This window comes from Chrysochloris asiatica, unplaced genomic scaffold, assembly GCF_000296735.1.
Source record: "Chrysochloris asiatica unplaced genomic scaffold, ChrAsi1.0 scaffold00085, whole genome shotgun sequence".
NCBI classification, from domain to species: domain Eukaryota; kingdom Metazoa; phylum Chordata; class Mammalia; order Afrosoricida; family Chrysochloridae; genus Chrysochloris; species Chrysochloris asiatica.
In genome coordinates, this window is record NW_006408603.1 from 3,581,414 (window position 1) to 3,590,203 (window position 8,790).

Here is an 8,790-nt window from a genome sequence, read left to right on the forward strand (position 1 = left end):
TCTGCTCCCGTAAAGATTTACAGCCTCGGAAACCCTGTACAGGGTCGCTATGAGTCAGAACCGACTCCATGGCATATAACCACCACTACCATCACGCTGCCAGAGCTCCTTCTCTGTAGGGGAGGTTAATAAGTCTCCAAGCCTCCATCAATTGGTGATAGTTTCATTTCCAGTTTCAAGACAATGGATTTATATTTTATCAAAAATTTGATTCTAAGCCCCAATTATAATTTCATACTTTATTTTGACTATACCTATATTTGCCCAGGATCGGACATTGCTTCGTTCTGCTGTGCATAAGGTCGCTATGAGTCGGTGCCAACTCGATGGCACATAACAACAACAACAACAACATATTCGTCCTGGTGTGGTGCTGTGGGTTAATGAGCCAGACTGCAAAGCCGTTTGAAGTTTGAACTGGAAGATCGGGCAGTTTAAGTTCACCAGCTGCTCCTCGGAAACTCTACTACTATACAGGGTCGCTATAGGTCGGAACCGACTCGACAGCACTTCACAACAATAACATATTCGTTTTAATTGAGCAATTATATACGGAACTGGTTAAAAAAGAGGGGAAAAAAGTACCAATGATACAGAAGGAAGACGTTTAAGCTGCCCTCCAAGGTTCTCAGACCTGATGAAATATCAACTGAGATGTTTCACCAAACAAATGCAACACTGGAAGTGTTGGCAAAAAATCTGGAAGACCTCTACCTGATCAACCAAATGGAAGATATCCATATTTATGCCCATTCCAAAGAAAGGCAATCCAACAGGATGCAGAAATTATCTAACAATATTACTAATGTCAGGTGCAAATGAAGTTTAGCTGAAGATAATTTTTAAATGGTTATAGCAGTACATCAACAGAAAACCAACAGAAGTTCCAGCCAGATTCAGAAGAGAATGTGGAAGGAGAAGTATCGTTGCTGACCAGATCTTAGCTGAAAACAGAATACCAGATAAGTGTTTAACTATGTATTATTGACTATGCAGAGGAAATTGACTGTGGGAATCATACCAAATCATGGATAACATTGTGCAGAATGGGAATTTCAGAACTCTTCATTGTATTCATATAGAACCTGTACATAGACCAAGAGGTAGCCATGCAAACAGAACAAGGGGATACTGTGTGGTTAAAAATCAAGAAAGGTATGTGTCAGGGTTAAATCCTTTCCCCAAACTTACTCAATTTGTACATTGAGCAAATAATCTGAGAAACTGGACTATATGAAGAAGAAGAATTTGGCATTGGGATTGGAGGAAGACTCATTAAAAACTTGTGATATGCAGATGGCATAATTTTGCTTGCTGAAAATAAAGAGCACTTGAAGCACTTACTGATGAAGATCAAAGACTATAGTCTACAGTATGGACTACAACTTGACAACAACAACAAAAATCCTCACAACTAGAAATAAGCAACATCATGACAAACGGAGAAACGATTAAAGTTGTCAAAGATTTCATTTCACTTAGATGCATAGTCAATGATTGTGGAAGCAGCAGTGTAGAAATCAAATGATATATTATTGCATTGGGAAAATCTGCTACAAAAGACTTCTTTAAAGCATTAAAGAACAGAGATATCCCTTTGAAGATTAAGGTGTGCCTGACCCAAGTCAAGGTATTTTCAATTGCCTCATATACATATGTTTAATGAATAAGGAAGGCCCAAGAAGAGTTAATGCCTTTGAATTGTGATGTTGGTAAAAAATATTGAATGGACTGCCAGAAGAACAAATTATCTGTCTTGGAAAAAATACACCTAGACTAAATAAACCTTAGAAGCAAGGATGACAAGATTTGGTCTCACATAGTTTACACATGTTATCATGAGAGATCAATTCCCGGAACAGGACATACTTGATAAAGTAAAGGCTCAGTGAAAAAAGAGGTGAATTGACACAGTACCTGCAACAATGGGCTCAAACATATCGTTGTTGTTAAGTGTCTTTTAGTCTGTTCCAGCAAAACACTACCCAGTCTTGATGCCCAGCAAAACAAAACACTACCCAGTCTTGCAACATCCTTACAATTGTTAAGGCTTAAGACCATTGCTGCTGCTACCCCATCTCTTTGGGGGGTCTTCCTCTTCTTCCCTGGCCCTACACTTTACCAAGCATGATATTCTTCTCTAGGGTCTGGTTCCTCCTGATAATATGTCCAAAGTGTGAGGAGAAGACATGTCACCATCCCAGCTTCTAAGGAGCATTCTGGCTGTACTTCTTCCAAGACAAATTTCTTTGTTTCTTCTGGCAGTCAATGGTACTTTCAATATTCTTCTCCAAAACCATAATTGAAGTGCATCAATTCTTCTACAGTCTTCCTCACTTATTATCCAACTTTCACATACATATAAGGCAACTCAAAATATGATGTGTTGGGTCAGGCACACCTTAGTCTTTAAACTCACAGTTTTGCTCCTTAACACTTTAAAGAGGTCTTTTGCAGCAGATTTGCCTAATACACTACATTATTTGATTTCTTGACTGCTGCTTCCATGAGTGTTGATTGTGAATCCAAGCAAAATGAAGTCTTTGACTACTTCAATCTTTTCTCCTTTTATCATAATGTTATTTATTGGTCCAGTTGTGAGGATTTTTGTTTTCTTTACGTTGAGGTGCAATCCATACTGAAGGTACCAGCAATTGAGGATGTTTCCATTCCATACTCTGCCATTTAATCTCAGGAAACTGACCAAGAGAAAGTTCAAATGTCAACCATCAGCTGGAAAACTGATGCTTACAGTTTTCTGGAATTCTCAAGGGTCAGTATTGGAACACTACAAGACAAAGTTTCAACAATCAACAGTACTCCTTATAGTGAGATGCTTGCTGAAGAATTGAAGCTTTAATTTCAGATTAAAGGCAGAGGACTGCTATACAAAGGCGTTGTGATCTTGCATGACAATGCATGTCTGCACACCTCTCCCTGTATTGTTCACACTCTGCTAAAACTTCACTTTGAGGTGTTTAAGAATCCTTCCTACAGTCTTAATCTTGCTCTATTGGACTTTTTTTTTTTCTTTAAGTTTTTATTGTGGATTGAATGTAAGTTTACAGGGCAGATCATCAGTTTTACATTCAACAAATCATACAACTTGTTTCATCACAGTGATGACATTCCCCTCCATGTACCATCAATTAATAGTATTTCTCTCTATTCACTTTAGTGCTCTTTAAAAAACAAAACAAAACAAAACCAAAAAAACCACTCAGGCATATATAGTAATTTATACCACCAAAGGGCACATTCTGCAAGTCTGCCTCCTGGCCACCAGCTCTTACTCCTTCTCTTCCCATGAATCTACAGTTCTCAGCTGCTCCCTCTCTCCATGTCCCCATCTCTGCCTCCATCTCTGGTGTCGCTGCTTCTCTGGAGAAGGTCCTGCATTTTGCTTGGGTTCTTCTCCGGTGAAGATCCTTGGGTCCTTTGTTTCTGGACTGTAAGATTAACTACTCCCCCATTTTTGTTACAAAATTTCTACCTTTACAATTGTGACAGTCACAATTAGTCATGATAACAATTACTCACTACTGAATCATAAAAATCTTATCCTCATCTCTTTTAATCAAACCCAACTAGACATGATGACAACTATTCAGTAGAGACATTTTCTCCCCCGCCCCCACACACACTCCACCCTTAAACTAAACTCCCTCTTGAAATCTTGTAGGCCAGTCACTTCGTGCCCTTATTACCCCCTCATTTTAGGTAGCCGATGTCTAAGTTGCCTATCCCTATCTACCCTGTGTACTGTGGGGATAGCATTGATACTTGATGCAAAGACTCCTTCCCTCTCTGTTGATATTTAGAATTACTATCTCCATGAGTATAGGTTAGGGTCATCCAATTGTAGCAATTTACCTTTGTTTCTTTTATCAAAAATTATTATTATTTTTTTCTTTCTCTAGGTCAGTTCTTATTATCAAGCCTAGGTCAAATGGGTACAATCTGCAAGTTTGGGTGTTCTTGTGCCTCTCCCCTCACTTCATATCAGCTGGATGCTTAACTCTCAGCTCTAACCATCTGTGGCTATGTCCTTGTCCATGGGCTCAGGTGACCCAGGTCTCACTGCTCTTTGGACCAACCAACCCTTCTTCTCTCTCTCATCTTCAGGTCAACAGGAGTCAATGGACCATGGTTGAATTCAGCCCATTTCTTCATTTCCCCTTCTTCCACTCACCAGTAGACCAATGTGGTCACCAGCAAGCTTACATGCCTGCTCATGTGTTCCCTTTGAGTTTCAGTCTAGAGGGGGTTTGTCCTGAAGGAACTTGATTGCTTGCCTTGATGACTTCCCAGCAAACAGCTTGCTTATTCTTGCAGTAGCCTGTCACACTGACATTTTTGTTTGGGGTTTTTCCTGATGATCCTTCTTTGAAGATGCATCTTCTGATGCTCTAGCTGTTCCAGGCTGGTCTGCTTGTTCTTTCTAGTGGGAATGTCCCACCTCAGAAAGTTCTGGATGGGGCTAAGGATTCCACCTAAGGTCCTGTACTCTGCACAGGTTCCACAAGAGGACTATTTTAATGGGCAAGTTCTAGAACCTCTTTTAGGTTTTCCAAGCAGTTACAGGCTGAAGAAGGGCTTACACGCTTTCTGTAATCATGTTTCCCAACATTCCTTTCTATCCCACTCAAGTGTCAATTTTACAATAGTAGACAAGGTAAAACAATATTCATAAGACAGTCAAGCATCTTAGTATTATTTTCCCTCTTCAAACTATGTGTAGATCCATGTATCACAGAGCCCTGTTGTTCCAAGGTTAAGCATACATCACTATTTACCTCTGTCCCACTTAGGCCATGCAAACCTGTCTCAGTTTTCCCTTATCTACCTTGTTCTTCCACCTCCTCCCCCTTCATGTATTGCCCTTCCCAACACCCAAAACATGATATGTCTGCCCTTACCCTGTGTTCTATCATTACCTCCCTCCACCTCCCCCTAAACCCCTCACCCCTGTGGTTACCTTATATTCCATTAACTTTTCCCTCCATCTAAAACAGTCTATTTTATCCTGTGATCTGCCTGAACTTCCCACCACCTAGATCTCTGTTCCTCTGTGTTTACCTTCTTTCACATTGTAATTGTTCTGATCAGAGACTGACTTCCAAGATCCTCTGAATTTGTTCTTATAGTTTTATTCTGTTCTCGACTCTTCCATTTGTTGATTGACTTACGGGTGATGCTGCCATATAGGTCAATCTCTGGTTGTTGTCTGTTCTTATTGATTCTGTGTCCACAGAACTCCCTTTAGGGTGTTTTTCAAAGCAGGTTTGGCTTTGGCAAAATCCTTTAGCTTCTGTTTATCTTGGAATGTTTTGATTACACCATCATATTTGATTGACAGCTTTGCTGGGTAGAGGGTTCTTGGCTGTCAGTTTTTTTTGTTGTTTTTTTTTTTCTTTCAGGGTTTTATATATGTCTCCCCATTGTCTTCTTGCCTGCATCATTTCTGTTGAGAAATCTGAGCTTAATCTGATTTGCTTGCCTTTGTGTGTTACATGTCTCTTTTCCCTATCTGCCTACAGGATTCTGTTCTTATCTTTTATTTTGGAGAGCTTGATTACTATATGTCTTGATGATTTTCTTTTAGGGTCTATCCTACCTGGGGTTTGTTGAGCTTCTTGAATGCTTATCTTTTCATTCTTCAAGATGTTAGAGAAATTTTCTTCCAGAAGTTCTTAGACTTTCTCTTCTGTGGACTCGTGTGATTCTTCCTGTTCTGGAATGCCAATAATTCTTAAGTTATTCCTCTTCATGTTGTCCAACATGTATCTTAGACCTTCCTAAGGTTTTTTCATCCCTTTTTCTGCTTGTTCTTCTACCTCAGTGGTATTGAGAGATTTATCTTCCAGCTCACTAGTTCTGGCTTCCATCTCTTCAATTCTACTCCTTTGCCCTTCAGTGTATTGTCCATTTCTGATATTCTATTATGAATTGTTTGGACCTCTTTCTGTAGGTTTTGAATTGTTTCCATTGCTGTATCTATCCAATTTGATTGTTCCTGTAACACTTTCCTGACTTCTTCCTTACTTTTCTCAACTCCATTTTAAAATGTTTTGAAACATTTTATAATCATTTTTCTAAATTCCTCTCAGGTATTTCCAAAGCCTGCCCTCCTTCCAGTATGGAGTATATGTCAACCTCCAACTTATTTGTCTCGGTCACTTTATCTCATTTCTGGACATGTGCTCATATGGTCTCTGTTTCTGGGGCATATTCAATGGTTAGCTATGGCCTTAATACTGAGATGGGTATGTGTTTTATTATTTCTTATGCTTTCTTATTGCCTCCAGATAGATGTGATCAGGAGATGGGCTTCCCATTTCATGCTTCTTCCTGAGAAATTTCAAGATGTCACTGTTGGTTGTTGTGATGTAACTCTGGATTTAATTTTTATCCTGTTTCCTTTTTAGTCTACCTGTCCTGCTCCACAATCCTTGTTCAGGCCTTTTCCCTAGTGATAAACAGTTCAGGGCTGGCTGTGGCTGTTTTTAGATGCCATTTGGTTTTAAATGGAAACTGTCACTTTAAATTTTGAGGAGCTCTGTGCACATGTGTAGTAGAACCCTCTGATGGTAGGGGTGGGGTGGCCACTTGCTCAGGCACCCCTTGTAGTCACCAGGTGACTAGGTGAGCAGCCAGTGAGAGGCCAATAAACAGATACGAAAAAAAGAATGTCCACACCTTTATCTCCACAGTTCTGTCAGGCATCCGTGGCTGCTCTGATCCTTCCCTGGCTTGGTCTCTCCCAAGATGGTTGCTCCAGGAGCAGCTGAGCATCTTGAATTAGAAAGCAATGGATTTCTTGCTTCTGCTACAAATTACCCTAGCTGTAAGCCTTCCAACCTTCTAAATATTCCTTTATATGTGATTCAGAGTTTTGGGACCATCCCCTGAGCCTACTTGGTCCAGTATTCTGTATTGTTGCTGCCGGAGCTCCTCACTGCACTTCCACCCAATCCACCATCTTGTTTGTTCTCACTCTATTGGACTTTAACCTGTTTGTTCCCCTAAAAGCAGCATTTTGAGTAAAAAGATTCGTCTCTGATGAAGAAATAAAGACAGTGGTGCTTTCACGGTTCTCTGTTCAGCCTAAAACATTTTGAATAGGGGAATATGAAAGCTTATTGAGAGATGGACAAAGTGCATTGAAAGCAAGGAGATTATGTTGAAAAATGATATATTTGTCTTTTCTAAAAGTTGATTTAAATAAATTCTACAGCTATAGTGTGGATAATTTTTGACTCACCCTCCTAGATTGAATACATGAAAGGATAAAACCCAGGTGCACACCTTTCCTGATTTTAAACTATTCAGTATCTCCTTGTTCTGTTCCAATGATTGTCTCTTGGTCTGACTACAGGTTCATCATGAGAACAATTAAGTGTTCTCAAGTATCCATCCTCAAAATTTTATCCATAGTTTGTCATGATCCACACAATCCAAAGCCTTTTCACAGTCAATAAAGCACAAGTAAACATCTTTCTGATTTTCTATGCTGCTAGACAAGATACATCTGAGGTCAGCAATATCCCTAGATTCGCATCCTCTTCTGAATCTAAATTGAATTTCTGGCAGTTCCCTGTCAATGTGCTATTGCAACCATTTAAAATTTTTTTTCAGCAAAATTTTACTTGCATGTGATTTCCATGCAATGATTTCCACATTCTGTTAGGAAAAGTACTAGAGTTAATAAATGAACTCAGCAAAATGACAGGCTACAAAATCAGCAAAAAATCCATTCAGTTATCTTCTATATATTAACAATGAGCAATCTGAGAAGAAATCTAAGGAAACAATTACCTCTATGACAGCATCTAAAAGAATAAAATCTCTAGGAATAAGCCTAAGGATGTGATAGATTTGTATACTAAAAACAAATGCATTTTAGAATGCATTCTAAACGAAATTTAAGAAGACCTAAATAAATTAAAGGATATTTCAAGCTTATGAATTAGAAGACTAAATACCATTAAGATGTCAATAATGCCCAAAGAAATACATAGTTTCAATGCAATTCCCATAAAAATCCCAGCATCCTCTTTGCACAAATGGAAAAACCAATTCTCAAATTTATATGGAATGGCAAGGAATCCCAAATAATCAAAGAAATTATGAAAAAAAAGCAGGAAGACTCATATTTACTGATATGAAAACATATTGCAAACCTCAGAACAACAGGACTCTGTGATACAGGAATTGATGCATAACTGAATGAGTAAAAGAGGGGAAGTGATGTTAAGGTGATTGTATTCTGTATATTGGTTTCCCTTGCCTACTATTGTAAAACAGACACTTGAGTGGTATAGAAAGGAATATCAGGAAATATGATTGCAGAAAGCTTGTAAGCCCGTCTTCAGCCTATAATTGATCAGAATACCTAAAAGGGGTTCTAGAACTTGCTCAGTGAAATAGGCTTCTTGTGGAGCCTTTATAGACTATAGGGACTAAGGTAGAATCCTGAGCCCCATCCAGAACCTTCTGAGGTGTGATATTCCCTTTTGAAAGGACATGCAGACCAATCCAGAGTGGCTCGAGGAACAGAAGATACTTCTTGAAAGAAAGACCAACAGAAAGAAAAAAAAACAAACGAAAAACAGCAGATTGTACAGCTATTGCAAGAACAAGCAAGCAATCCACCTGGGAATCATCAAGGCAAGCCATCAAGTCCCTTCAGGACAAACACTCTTCCAAGACTGAAACTCAAAAAAGAACTCACAAGTAGGCTTGTAAGCTTGCTGGTGACTGCATTTGTCTACTTGTGAGTGGAAGTGG